The sequence below is a fragment of the Podarcis muralis genome, chromosome 2 (assembly GCF_964188315.1).
Source record: "Podarcis muralis chromosome 2, rPodMur119.hap1.1, whole genome shotgun sequence".
In the NCBI taxonomy this organism is placed as follows: Eukaryota; Metazoa; Chordata; class Lepidosauria; order Squamata; family Lacertidae; genus Podarcis; species Podarcis muralis.
In genome coordinates, this window is record NC_135656.1 from 97,198,548 (window position 1) to 97,212,978 (window position 14,431).

Sequence of the window (14,431 nt, forward strand, 5' to 3'; positions counted from 1 at the left end):
AGAAGAGGTGTAGAGCAGGTGAGAAAGGACACTGCCACCTCCAGGTTCACACTGCTGCCCATTGCAGTGCGGCAATGCATATAATAGTGACTTGTGCAACTGCAAGTGAACTATGAGCTGAGCAGCCAACTTCCCAGCAAGCTCACACTTCTCGCTTAAGGTTAGATCAGGCCTCCTGACCCTACTGGTTTCAAACACCAATAGCACAATGTGTTGACATGCAAGCCTTATTTTGCAAACTTAGGAAGTTTCTGATCTCACACTTGTATGTGAAATAGAGGGAAATTAGGCAGGGCACAGGGTTTGTGCACCATCCATAAATTCTGCGTGACCCAAGTTCAAAATGCATTAAGCGCATAATTGCTGGGTGATTAGAAGTCCAAATATGCTTGGTTGCAAGTATTTGTTTGCATCGTTGGTTTGCAGCACTGAAAAAACAACAAATGACAAATCTGCAACACGTACAAAATGACCTATGTACAAAATGACCACTTAATTTGCAAACAAAATGAATTTGTCATTTAAGTTGCTGAAAAAGAAATTGGATTCATTTACGCAGTGCTTTTTTTTCTGGGGGGATGCAGGGGTATGCATACCCCTAAACATAATTTTTTAAGAAAAAAAAGGACTGCCTTTATGTAATTAATTAAAATGTAGTATCTTCCCAGGGCACCTTAAAAAATAAAACTGCATCAAATATAAAGCAATATATATAATCATAACAGCTACAGTACAATTGTCTTTTGAGGCTGCAAGGGAGGAATCACTCTGTCGCTCAGGTCCTATTTGTAAGCTTCCCATAGGCATCTGACTGGCCACAGGGTGTTGGACAAGGTGAGTCACTGGCCTGATTCAGAAGGACTCATGTTCTTATTCCAAATCCCGCCATTTCATTTCTGACCGCAGATGGTTGTTGCAATTTAAGGATACAGTGGTACCTCTGGTTACGAACTTAATTCGTTCCGGAGGTCCGTTCTTAAGCTGAAACCGTTCTTATCCTGAGGTGCGCTTTCACTAATGCTGGGGCAAAGTTCGCAACCAGGAGCAGCTGCTTCCAGGTTAGTGGAGCTCGTAACCTGAAGCGTTCATAACCAGAAGCGTTTGTAACCAGAGGTACCACTGAAAAGAAGCCACCACCTTCTCACTAAAAGAAATCTTCAGCAAAAATGTTTTTAGAGCCTGCCTATATGATATCAGTGACTTTTGTTTTTGTGTATTTATAAGTAGCTTTTTATTTATTTATTGGTCATTCGCCCTCTGTGTGTTTCTATTTCAAAATTGGAAAGTTTTGAGGCCAGTCTTAGGATTCATTTTTTTGGGGGGGAGGGTTAGAAATGTATTCTAAGGTCAAGCTAGGGAACGTTCAGCTGGGAAATAAGCCTTCACTAACATTATCAGAATCAAGAAGCTGACGACTACTCTTCCCAGACTCTAGGGGCACTAGAACTCCTCATTTCTCAAATCTTTTAGAGCTGGAGCCTCTGTCATTGCACATCGTTCTGAATGCAAATCTAGAAGCATTTTCTAGATAAAAACTGATTATTAATATTTCTCTCAGTCCTGTACTGCAGTAAATACGCCGCAATGTGTTTGGAAGCTTTGTTCTGGTGGGGAAAGTGCTGTTATGCTCAGGTCTTGGATTTAGGCTTCCAGTGGACATCTGGTTGGTCAGTGTGAGATGCTGGAGCAGAAGGGCCAGTGGTCTGATGCAGCCTGCTCCTCTTGTATTCTTAAGAAGACTGTACCCTCAACTAAAAGCATCTCAGTCAAAATTCCAAGAGTCACGAATCTCTTCCTGTTCCCTTCTTGCTATGAGAGACCTGAATGGAATAACAGGGCATAACGGTGATGGCCTTTTGTCTAGCTCACTGCCTTTTTGCCTCAGAAAAGAGCTGCGTCAGGGCCGAGTAAATATGTTTCTGCACCATACAGGAAACGGCTCCTCTTGATGAGAGGAATTAAATATTAACAATGGGGTCCATTGTGCCTTCTTCAGCTTGCAAGCTCATCAATACCGAGCCCCAAGAGTACATGACCTAAGGTCTTTTACCTTAACAGACATTAACCAGCTTTGATTGACTCATCCCTGAAAGCTGAAGGTTTGAATATTTAAAATTGCATAAAGCTTTCCCACACATTAAGGGGTCGTTCTTAGCTGGGAGTCTCCTTGTGTGACATTTAAAATGGCTGGATTGGCTTCAGGTACTTTTTCAAAGACTACTTTGTCAACAGAATATTGCATCAAAATGAGGCGTGCAGGGGACCAGTTTGATTATTGTGACATGAATGGCATTGGGGAGATACTCCCTAACAGATACTCTTTGCCTGATTGATTGAAATGTATGCTTTGCAGCAGTGGCGTAGCGTGGGTTGTCAGCACCCGGGGCAAGGCAAGTAATTTGCGCCCCCTAACCCATGGATTTGCGCCCCCTAACCCGTGGATTTGCGCCCCCTAACCCTAACCCCCAGATGTTGCGCCCGGTGCGGCCGGGCCCCCCCCTGCACCCCCCATGCTACGCCACTGCTTTGCAGCCTTCTCTCTGCTACTGCCTTGAACTATGACAGCCTCTAGAATCCTCTCTGGTGCAAGTCCAGTTTAGAAATGAAGAACCCCTCCAGAAATTACCCACCACCACAAAGCAGATGGAAAAGACACACAAGCCTCCTCATGGTCTTCTCCCCATTATCCATGGTGAGATGGATAATATTTCTATGCAAATTATAGTCATTTAAATTTTGCATCTGCACATATAAATCAGCACCTGATTATTTTTTTTAAAAATCTCTGTCCCTGCCTTGTCTTCTTTTCCACAATTCTGGCTAACCCCAAATTGGCCACAGTGAGTGTTTTTTATTGTTATTGCACCTTTCATTCGAAGAAGGAAACTGCATCACCAGACTCTAATCTGGCTCTGCTGTCCATCACACCTCCAAGGAGCTCAAAGTAGTGTGCATAATTCTCCTCCTCCCCATTTTACCCCCATGACAACCCTGTGAAGTAGGTTAGGCTGAGAGTGAGTGACTGGCCCAGGGTCACCCAGGGAGCTTCATGGTTGACTGGAGATTTGAACTCTGGTCTCCCAGGTCCTGGTCTGACACTCTAACCACTACACCACACAAGCTCATTTGACATTTAGATACTTCTCAGAGGGTCTGGTTCATTGTAAAAGGTAAAGGGGTTGTGGCGCTCATCTCGCTTTATTGGCCAAGGGAGCCGGTGTACAGCTTCCAGGTCATGTGGCCAGCATGACTAAGCCACTTCTGGCGAACCAGAGCAGCGTACGGAAATGCCGTTTACCTTCCCGCCAGAGCAGTACCTATTTATCTAATTGCACTTTGACGTGCTTTCGAACTGCTAGGTTGGCAGGAGCAGGGACCGAGCAACGGGAGCTCACCCCGTCGTGGGGCTTCGAACTGCCGATCTTCTGATCGGCAAGTCCTAGGCTCTGTGGTTTAACCCACAGCGCCACCCACGTCCCCTGGTTCATTGAGTGGCATATAAATGTGTGTGCTATCATGCACACACTTGCAGCTGTGATCACTTTGGAAATGAGATGCCAAGCCAGAAGGGGGTCTAAAGAAGAAAAAAGTTGTTGGAATCATGCTGAATGCCTGTGTTGAGGTATGGGGTTGCTTAGCTATGCACCTGTGTTGCTTAGGTATGTTTAAATATTCTTTCATTTCATTTTCAATGCCTCCGGTCTCATAAGCATTTGTTTGCAACAGTGACGGAATGCAAAGCCTCTTGTAAAAGAATAGCGGCACTGACACAGATGAAGGGGCAAAATAAAGATTTTATAAATGTACATTCATGTTTATAGACTTTTAAAAATGGATTATTGACTCGACTCTGTAGCACTTTCCAAAGAGTCATTATAGTATCTGTCATAAATGCATATTTAGGGACTTGTACAAAAATGTGCATTTATTGACCTCATAGGTTGTAACCACACTAAAAGTTTAAATCATTGTCACGAATGACAGGGAAGGCGCCTCTGAGCATTTTATGGTCTACTGAGCCATTTCAGCTTCTGGCTGTGTTTTGTAAGTAAGTTGGAGACAGTCTATTGACTTTGGTCGCTTGGGTGGCAGGGGGCAAGGGAGGGGGGACACAGTTTGGCCCTTACAGAAGATTCATCAGAAACATGTTGAAAAGTATAATGACTTTTCATAGAAACTTGGCTATTCATTACATTGTACCCCTGGGGACTGGGGATCTTCCCTCTGTCTCACACACTGCACAGAAACTAACAAAATGGTGTCTGTGATTGGAAAGGGGACATTAGAACTGACACATCAGGTCAGGCTGAAAGACCATCTAGTCTGGCATTCTGGGTGGAATCCAATTGGTGCCTGTTAGAATTTCTGCTGCATGATTGCAGTTGTGGGATTGTTGTCATTCACATGACGGTATATGTTTTGACTCCACAGAGTGGGAAGTGATGGAGACTGGATGTTTGTGTTACTGTGTTCCGTGAAGTAGGACTATTGTCATTTGTTCTTTCTTTGCTGTCTGATGCTAGAGAGAGAGAGAGAGAGAGAGAGAGAGAGAGAGAGCCATGTTGCAGTGCTCTGTGTGTGTTTATATGTAAATAAAGTGTTGTTGTTGTTGTTGTTTAGTCGTTTAGTCGTGTCCGACTCTTCGTGACCCCATGGACCAGAGCACGCCAGGCACCTCTGTCCTCCACTACCTCCCGCAGTTTGGTCAAACTCATGCTGGTAACCTTGAAAACACTATCCAACCATCTCGTCCTCTGTCGCCCCCTTCTCCTTGTGCCCTCCATCTTTCCCAGCATCAGTGTCTTCTCCAGGGAGTCTTCTCTTCTCATGAGGTGGCCAAAGTACTGGAGCCTCAGCTTCACGATCTGTCCTTCCAGTGAGCACTCAGGGCTGATTTCCTTAAGAATGGATGCGTAAATAAAGTAGATTAGCCAAAATGCTGAGTTCATGATGCGCAAACTCTGTGGATCCCTAAGTGTGCCGGTGTCTGTTGGCATCAGTCGCTGTGATGTTTGGGCTGAAGAAAGCTTTTGAAGCTCCCGAACGATCGACCAGGAGGGAGAGAACATGCCAGTTGGGCATGTGTCTCTGCCAGGGTCCTACTCGAGTGTAGGCTGAGCTCCTGACAATGCCCTGGTACTCATGGAAGAGCTTTTGGTCTAGTGGGCATCTCTGTCAATGGAAGAGGAAGGGAGGGGGTGTTTGCCAGATCTTTTGCTCGTATTCACACACCTGCCCCCTCCATTTACACACACACATACACACACACACACACACACACACACACACACACACACACACCTGTTCTGGAAGGGGAAGGGCATTAGCAAAAACATAACATTCTGCTCTTTTCCATTTGCAGAGGCATCTGCTAGATCAAAAGCCCTACCCTGGGTGCAAGGATGCAAACTGGATTCTGCCTTCTGTTTCCATTGATATGCCCTCAAAAGTTTATGAGAAAGGTGGTGCCTATTCCCTGTTCTTTGACATCAGCTACATTTGCTGGCATATGTGGGTATGTGTACCTAATTGCATACATTCAAGCAGGTGTAATTTGTTGAGACAGAAAGGAAATCTCTGTGGCTATGTGCAGAAATGTGCAAGTGTGTTCGTCTTGGATCTTCCCGGTGGTCAATTTCAATCTAGCAATGTTGTCTGTGTGAAAATTCACCAACACTGCCCTCTCTCCCAGTCATCTCGCCTCCTATATATTTACATCAGGGGGGACTGTTCCTGTGTTTTGGGGAGGTACTCATCCATTCCCCTCTTCATGTAATTTTTCTGGCCTACAAAAGACCACACTATGTATGTGTGTGTGTGTGTGTGTGTGTGTGTGAGAGAGAGAGAGAGAGAGAGAGAGAGAGTTTGACTTAGGGCTCCTGAGACAGATAGATGCCAACAAGGTGGAAAAGGTCAAAATAATATAAAGTAGGCACAGAATGGGTGTGGACAGAACCAAGCCTTCAGATAAGGATGCAAGCCACCTCCTCCCCAGTCCTTGAAGTGATCATTTTATGCACAGAGAAAGGATGACAATTCACCGCTCAGCTAATCTACATGGTGGGGCAGGGGAGTGTGCACAAACGTGTGTGCTTGAAAGTGTGGGGCAGCCACACCCATATTTGGTCATGCCCACAGTTGGAAAGTGGCCCTCAGAGAGCTGGCTGGGGTGAATGTGGTCCTTGAGTTTAAAAAAAACCTCGTTATGCATGCATACTCTCCAACTTTTCTCCGATGAAAATAGGGACGTCCCATTGCATACTGCAAATTTTACTATTTATACCCCACACATCTCACTGGGTTGCTCCAGCCACTCTGGGCAGCTTCCAACACACACACACACACACACACACACACACACACTAAAACATAAATGTTAAAAAACTTCCCTATACAGGATTGCCTTCAGATGGCTTGGGAGTCGGATAACTCCATACCCTCCAACATTTCTCCAGTGAAAATAGGGACAGCCTAAGGAAAAGTGGGACATTCTGGGATCAAATCAGAAACCAGGACGGCTTCTCTAAATCAAAGACGTCCCTGGAAAATAGGGACACTTGGAGGGTCTGTGCATGCCTGGTCTAGATGCAATCATATTCCACTTCTGCCTCCTTTCTGTCAATTCATGCAGGCTTATCCAACAATTTCATCCAACAAAAACATTTTCCCCTTCCTAATTTGGCCACTTGAGTTTCTATCTTCTGGAGTAATTTCAACACATATATTTTTCCTTCTTCATACTGTGTTTGTTCAAATATTGAAACAGAAGAATGAGGGTTATACACCCACAAGTCCAACACTAAAGGAAGGACCATTTCCTGAGAATGATTTTGTTTTAATTGGAGGCGAAGACCGAACACCTGAAAATGGCAATTATGCCTCTGTTACAAAGCCCTGCCACACAGTGAAATATTTTACCCCTAAATGAGAACCTTCTGTGTGCAGCTGTGATATAAAATATCTCATCAACAGAAGGTTTAGAGCACATGCCTAGCTGAAGCCAAGAGTCATTTCCTCATCATATGCATTTTTTACATCTCCCGCTTTGGTTCAGAGGTAGTAACAGAAGCATATTTTGTATTTCAGAATTAAAACATGCCCAATCTAGTAGCGGAGCCAAGCCTGAACGGTAAGCAAACTTTCCTCCTTTATTTATTATTATTTTTTAAAGTCCTGATTTGGGTGATACACTGTGGAAGTCATTAACTATGACTCAGGTAGAAAAAACATAGAAATTCCTCCTTTTTTTTTTGACAGTGATGGCAATTTAATAGCATTTGACTCCTCTGAGTTACATGGCTCTTCCTGCGGCAATGAGAGAGGTTGTTTATCAAAATGATAAACAAGTTTTCATTTTCCTTCCTTGGCTGCATGAATATGATCAGAAGTCTAAGGCCATCAAGAATTCACTTATTCTGGCCACCAGGCAGACATTAAGCTATTCAGGACCATCTGTGCTTGAAAAGAGTTCTACTTAATGGACCTTCCTAGGGCAGGTCGGTCGTAATGAAGGCATGCGGGTGAGAGAGAGTGCACAAGTTGAAGCAGCAGCTAGTTGAAGCTCCTTGAATTTATAAGTAGAGGCCGGTGGATTCAAGAGGCAAAACATGTTTTCCATTTGAATACTCATAAAGTATTATGATAACCCTTGATTCCATTTGTTTCAGTTGTGACTTGGATGCTTCACATTAGCAGCAATGCAATAGCACGAGTGGATTTTATCTTAATCAGTTGTACTTATAATACTGGAGGGAGGGGGGAAATCTAGAAGAATAGCCTAGCTCAGGGTTAGGTAGATGCAGAGCCAGTCCTACCATTAGGCAGGTTGAGGCAGGTGCCTCAGGTGGTGGATGCAGAGGGCGGGGTTCAGGAATGAAGTGGTGGATGGTGCAATGTAACCCAGTTTGGGTCCCTTATAGCTTGCTGCCTTCAGAAGGAGGAAGTCCCATTTGCGCATGTCTAATAGTAAGTCATGGGAAGTGGGTGACGCTGTGGGTTAAACCACTGAACCTAGGACTTGTCAATCAGAAGGTTGGTGGTTCGAATCCCCGCGACGGGGTGAGCTCCCGTTGCTTGGTCCCTGCTCCTGCCAACCTAGCAGTTCAAAAGCATGTCAAAGTGCAAGTAGATAAATAGGTACCGCTCCGGCAGGAAGGTAAACAGTGTTTCTGTGCGCTGCTCTGGTTCACCAGAAGCGGCTTAGTCATGCTGGCTACATGACCCAGAAGCTGTACGCCGGCTCCCTCGGCCAATAAAGCGAGATGAGTGCCGCAACCCCAGAGTCGGTCATGACTGGACCTAATGGTCAGGGGTCCCTTTACCTTTACCTAATAGTAAGTCTGTTCTGTCCTGTTTCAAATTGCATGTGTAGATTAAAATTAAAAAGTCTGGAGAATTCCTTAAGGGGGAAAAGTCCAAGTTACTTACAAGTTCATAAGATGGTCCAAGAGCTGCCATTAATTTCTCCATCCACCCCCTGCCACTCTCCCATTGTAGCTCCCCTCGCCTTACCCCCCGCAAAGGGCTCCCCACAATCCGCTTCATATGCATGTAAACTTGCTAAGATATATAAGGTTCTGGAGACTTTTACTAGGGAAAGTGGTGAGCAGAGGAAAGGCTAAAGCAAGCAAGAGACCCCTCCCTCCAACTTTCCCATGCATTAAAACATATGTGTTTGTTTCTTGGAAAATTAGATGGAAACTCACTTGGTAAAGGTAAAGGGACCCCTGACCATTAGGTCCAGTCATGGCCGACTCTGGGGTTGCGACGCTCATCTTGCTTTACTGACCGAGGGAGCCAGCGTACAGCTTCCGGGTCATGTGGCCAGCATGACTAATCCGCTTCTGGCAAACCAAAGCAGCACACAGAAACTCCGTTTACCTTCCCATCGGAGTGGTACCTATTTATTTACTTGCACTTTGACGTGCTTTCAAACTGCTAGGTTGGCAGGAGCAGGGACCAAGCGACGGGAGCTCACCCCGTCACGGGGATTCGAACCGCCGACCTTCTGATCGGCAAGTTCTAGGCTCTGTGGTTTAACTCACTAGGTACTTGCAAAATGGGATCCATCCTTCTGCAACAATAGTCCTCAGCAGCCTTAATTCCACAAATATTAGCCTACATGGTTGGTAGACCAAGCTGCATAGTGTGCTAATTGCACACTAAATTGCACACTAAATTAGAGTAAAATTGAACTCAGTATTGATTTATGCAATATGTTAATAATTGCCTCGCAGTCTCTATCACCCAAACCTTTGTGCTATGAGAAACCTTGAATTCTACCATTTTCTTACTCCTTTAAGCCCGTTAAAATAATCAGGCTTCAGCTATGTCACCGTCATCTACCTCATTAGGAGGGAAGATGCTATTTTGACTAGTACGAAAGCTTGTGATTTATTTTGAGTTCGCAAGACATCAGTTGACGCCTCCACAAAAGATTAGCGTCTTTAGACTTCAAGTCTATGTTCAAGCAACACGACAGTGACATAGACAGAGATTTTTTCCTGTTCATATCATGTTCAGCATGTGCTCTCAGGAAGCAATATGCAATAATGCAATTTTACAGACAGCTGCTGATCTCATGTCCTTTCATGAACACAGTGGAACAAGGCAAGGAAATGCTGAGAAAGACGTTTTGACAATGCACAAAACAATTGTGCACCAGAGTGGCTATGTTAGCAGGGTAACCCAGCTTTTCCTCCATTTGTACATGCGTGCAATTGCTGACACGGATTTGGGCATGTGGGTTAGTTGCGGGCACATAGCTGTCAACTTACAGATTTGAAAATAAGTGACCAGCAGCCTCGAAAATAAGGGATCAGCAGCCAAAATAAGGGATCAACAATTACTTTGATAAAATACATATTTTGTTGCATGCAAATGGCTTTAGATACTTATTAGGTCCATAAATTCCCATATAGCATCTATTCAACACAAAAAAACAGCAACAATTTGTTGCTGACAAAGGACAGCTGGACATAGAAAGGTACCCATTACCTTCAGTAGCTTATTTAAGGGACATCATCAATAAGGGACAGCAGCGGGACATGGCGCTGGGATAAGGGACTGTCCCGCCAAATAAGGGACGCTTGACAGCTGTGTGGGGGCATCTTCTGAAAAATCCAGGATACATAGCAAATGATGGCACTCTTCCCATGAGCGTTTGGCAAGCGTACTACAACTGATATTAACATGTACTGTAAATAACACTGCCAAGACATTGGCAACAAAATACATATAGTACAGAATTCAATTCTGTATCGAATACAGAAGCAGTTCTGAAAATATCCAAAGTAACCTCGGCGTGAGACAGACGAGGCATGATTGATGGAAGAGGATAAGGCTGCCAATGTAGTAACGATTTCAGCAAGCGTGAGCAGTCTAACTAGGCCCTTTGCTTTTTGTTTCTGTTTTAAAATATAGAGCAAGTTGCCTTAGTAATTTTTGATTAGTACACGGGATATAAATATTAGGGGCATGCACCAACTACAAGATTCTGTTTGGATCCCGATTCAGCACTTTGAAAAGCAATCTGCCTTGCTCAGAGGTGCTTCGAAGCCTTTGTGAAGTAGACACACATTGGAGAGCTGATAACTTGTGTATATAGAATCACAGAATTGTTGGAAGGGACCATGAGGGTCATCTAGTCCAATTGCCTGCAATGCAGGCATCTTTTGCCCAATGTGGGGCTTGAACCCACATCCCTGAGATTGAGAATCTCATGCTCTACCAACTGAGCTCCCCAAATCTGCTTGATCCCCCTCTCCTTTCACTATTGGGAAATATATTTTAAAAATGGCTATAATATATACAGTGGTGCCTCGCAAGACGAAATTAATTAGTTCTGCGAGTTTTGCCGTCTTGCAATTTTTTTCGTCTTGCGAAGCACGGTGTTGGGAAAGTTTTGGAAAAGCTTCAAAAATCACCAAAGTCTTCAAAAACCTCAAAAAAGGCTACCACACCGCGTGCTATGAGTTGCTCCTCAGAGTCAAGTCGCAACTGTATTAACGGTTTTAAGAAAAAGGAAAGAAACTTGCAAGACGTTTCCATCTTGCGAAGCAAGCCCATAGGGAAAATCGTCTTGCGAAGCAACTCAACAAACCAAAAACCCTTTCGTCTTGTGAGTTTTCCATCTTGCGAGGCATTCGTCTTGCGAGGTACCACTGTATATTGGCTTTTGACAAAAGTGAGTAAAACTTGCAGATATACCAGCTTCTCCAAAACCATCCGAATTACAGGCAAGTAGGTTCAGGGGCTTTTGTGATGGACATATTTGATTATTATTTTTTTAGTAGAAGGAGATGTTTATGACTTTTTTAAAAATTGGGGGCAAAATTGGGTAGAATTTGCAGGCAAGATTGTCCATTCAAGAGGCTTAATCCTGCCTTTTTTTTTAAAACAAAGGTTGGCTACAACAGTCTCTTTGCAGGGATAGTTATTGAAGTTTTAGGGTGGGTTAAAAAGGAGTAAGTTTATATTCTCTAAAGTTGTGTGAGCAACTGGTGTGAAAACTGTAGACATGAGAGAATTGACCCCGCATATTATTGCCAAATTGCCGACAAATTGGTCCAGGAGCTTTCATGCTAGGCATCTTTAAAACTGATTTTGAGGTGGGAAGAGCTAAGAGATTTGCTTTCCAGGTGAAATAATTCTCTCTCATTACTGTCAATCTCAAGAGTTTTCACTGTGTCTTCCACACTCTGTTGTTTGCACCTTCCCCCATCTATTACCCCTAGTGTTATAGTAGGCTTGGAGACATTACTTCGCCTTTAATCAGGTACTTGACTGCAGCCTGTTTTAAATGTTTGAACTGAGACATCACAAAATGCTTTACAGTAGCTCAGGCTGCCTCATAGAGATCCATTTATATCTAACAAGCCCCAAATCCTAGAATCACAGAAGGAATGCTCTGCAATGCAGGAATCACAGCTAAATCCCCCCAAGACATCCCACTTCACTCCAGGATTTGAGATTTATGTACTTTATGCCATGATCATGAACTTCTCTGAGCGTTGTTTCTTACATGGCCAAGATGGAATGATCAATGCACAAAAAGAAGGTATCGGTTAGCTGCAAAAGTTTGCAGAAATACAAAAGTATCATTAGCAAAGAAAATAGGGTAGGAGACTCCAAAATTAGCCTCTGAGAACTGAGCGCTCTCACTGTCTGCAATTGTGATAAAGGATGCACACCACATTCAATCTCTGCTGAATGGAAGAGAGATTCTAGGGGGTTCCAGATGCTCACCCAGGGATGTTTCTGTTGGGAAAATGAGGCACGGTTGGCAGCTAGTATGTTTAAGAAACATAGTTAGTTTAACACATATTTACACCCTGTCTTTGGTAGAGGGGGTGCAGAAATTTACACCCCAAGAGTGCCTCTCATTGCCCCTCTCATAGCTTCAGCAAGCTTGGGTCCAAAGTAGCAGTCAGTCCTGGCTCCTGGTCTCTTCGTGCAGCCTCCTCCAGCCAGCGCCAAGATGGCTCTGCCTGCTTCCTCCTTCTTGTTCCCAGAACACCATTAGATTTCAAAAAAGGGCACCTTTTTCTGTGACATCACACCCTCACACCCCCACATCACCTGGACATCCTCCCAAATTTCCTGTCTTTGTCTAGGATTGGGGGGGGGGGGAGGAAAACTTTTTGCTTTGTCAATGGCCCTTAAAGGCCCAGTACCTGGCTCCCTGCTGTTTCTCAATGGCTCTGTACTTAGCCAAGCTGGTACATAAGCTGGTGTATAAGCTAAGCCATGAATTTCTTGTCTGGCACAGTTCTGCAGCTTGTATTTTCCCTTCATATCCCAAATATTATCTAAATACTTTTGTTTATTAATTTCTCCCGTTCATTAGCAGTCTCTGGCACCCTAGATCTATGACAATATGTTTGTTTTTGGTGTGTCTCTTTCTGTGTGTGTGTGTAAAAACAAAAGAGTGGGGGAAGATGGCATGGAATGTTCTAGAAAAGGGCACAGTTGGCCTGAATCCTGAAGCATTCTGCACTGCAACATCTTGTTGCAGGTCACACCTGCGGTGCACACAAATAAAAGGGAGCGTCCATGTTCATGCAGCAGCTCATAAGATTAGGCAGCGATACAACATCACCTCATCCAAACACTCATCCCTAGTCATAAAACTTAATCCAGTTTATATATAACATTCTACCATGATGACAGCAGAGATAAAGCTGCAACTGAGGATTTGTAGTGTATAAAGGCCTATTGTCAATTCACCCTATTCTTTAAGGGAAATGATTCACTCCACATACTGCAATCCTTTTTTTCTTTTTCTTTTTTTGGTGTGTGGTCATTTGCTAAAACACATATTCATTCATTTTATTATTAGCACAATTTTATGAGTGGTCCATATTGCGAGGGAAAAACCCGAGGTGCTTCATCCATTGAGAAATTCTCCACAATGCTGCTGTTTAAACGTCTCTTTGCTATGGGTTATTAAGCTTGGCAATGGAAAATATATATATATTCTCAATGGAATGACTAGACTCTCTAGATAGGTAGTCTTTCTTATCCTGCTAAAGCTATTTGATGACAAAAAGGGCTTAAAAAAAAATCCACATAGTACAACTTTTTTTTTTTTTGCGGGGCGAGGTGAGGATGGATAGGAAGACGCAGTAAGCCTAAGCAAAAACAAGCAGATGAAAGGCATGTGCACATAAATCTCCTATTTGCTCACAGCATAAAAAATAACAACTCGCTCCTGGCAGGATATAGAGGGGGCTATAAATGATAGCTATAAAAACAACCTAATTAACACCTGGATTGGTTCTCCTGGGTTGCATTTGCAGCCAGAGTATGGTTCTCCTGATTTTGCTTGACTTGATGTTTTGCTGCTTCAGGTTATTATAGGAATAATACGGCATTGGCGAGCGCCCTGTCAGATTGCTTCTGAGAGCATAAGTGAGGCAGGCCCAGCCTCCTGCAAACAGGCCGAGCCCATTTTTATCCCTCTTGCTGCCTCATACCCTCCGACACGTCAAGACAAAAAACGTGTTTTCTGGTGCGTGATCACATCCCCGAAAGACGTGCTCATGAGAGCATGACACCCCAAAATGCACATTTTGGGGAGCAAGGTGAGATCATGACCCCGCCCAAAAACATTTTTTTTTTGGGGGGGGGAGATCACTGAGTGAGACTGCTGTGCCCCAAATGGGTGCTGTGCTCTCTCGTGGAAAAAAATGGGATGTCCCAGTATTATCAGGACAGTTGAGGGATACTGTATGCTCCCTCCCTCCCCATCAACAGCATAAGAGAGACTCACATGGCTCCATCATTACATGTCCTTACACACGAGGCAAAAACATTCATCTTTACCCAGACTTATGGCTATTAAATAATCTGTGCTCTGTTAAAGTGTGGGGGAGAGGACTGTTATCATTATGATTATTTTACCAATAGGCTTTCTGTCAGTATGCTTTTT

At 43.9% G+C, this 14,431-nt stretch overlaps 1 protein-coding gene across 2 annotated transcripts in view; it reads right to left on the reverse strand.

Moving 5' to 3' along the window:
* Positions 1-14,431, reverse strand: part of TAFA1 (TAFA chemokine like family member 1) — a 346,494-nt gene that overhangs the window by 58,814 nt on the left and 273,249 nt on the right. The gene's annotated exons all lie outside the window — the stretch shown is intronic.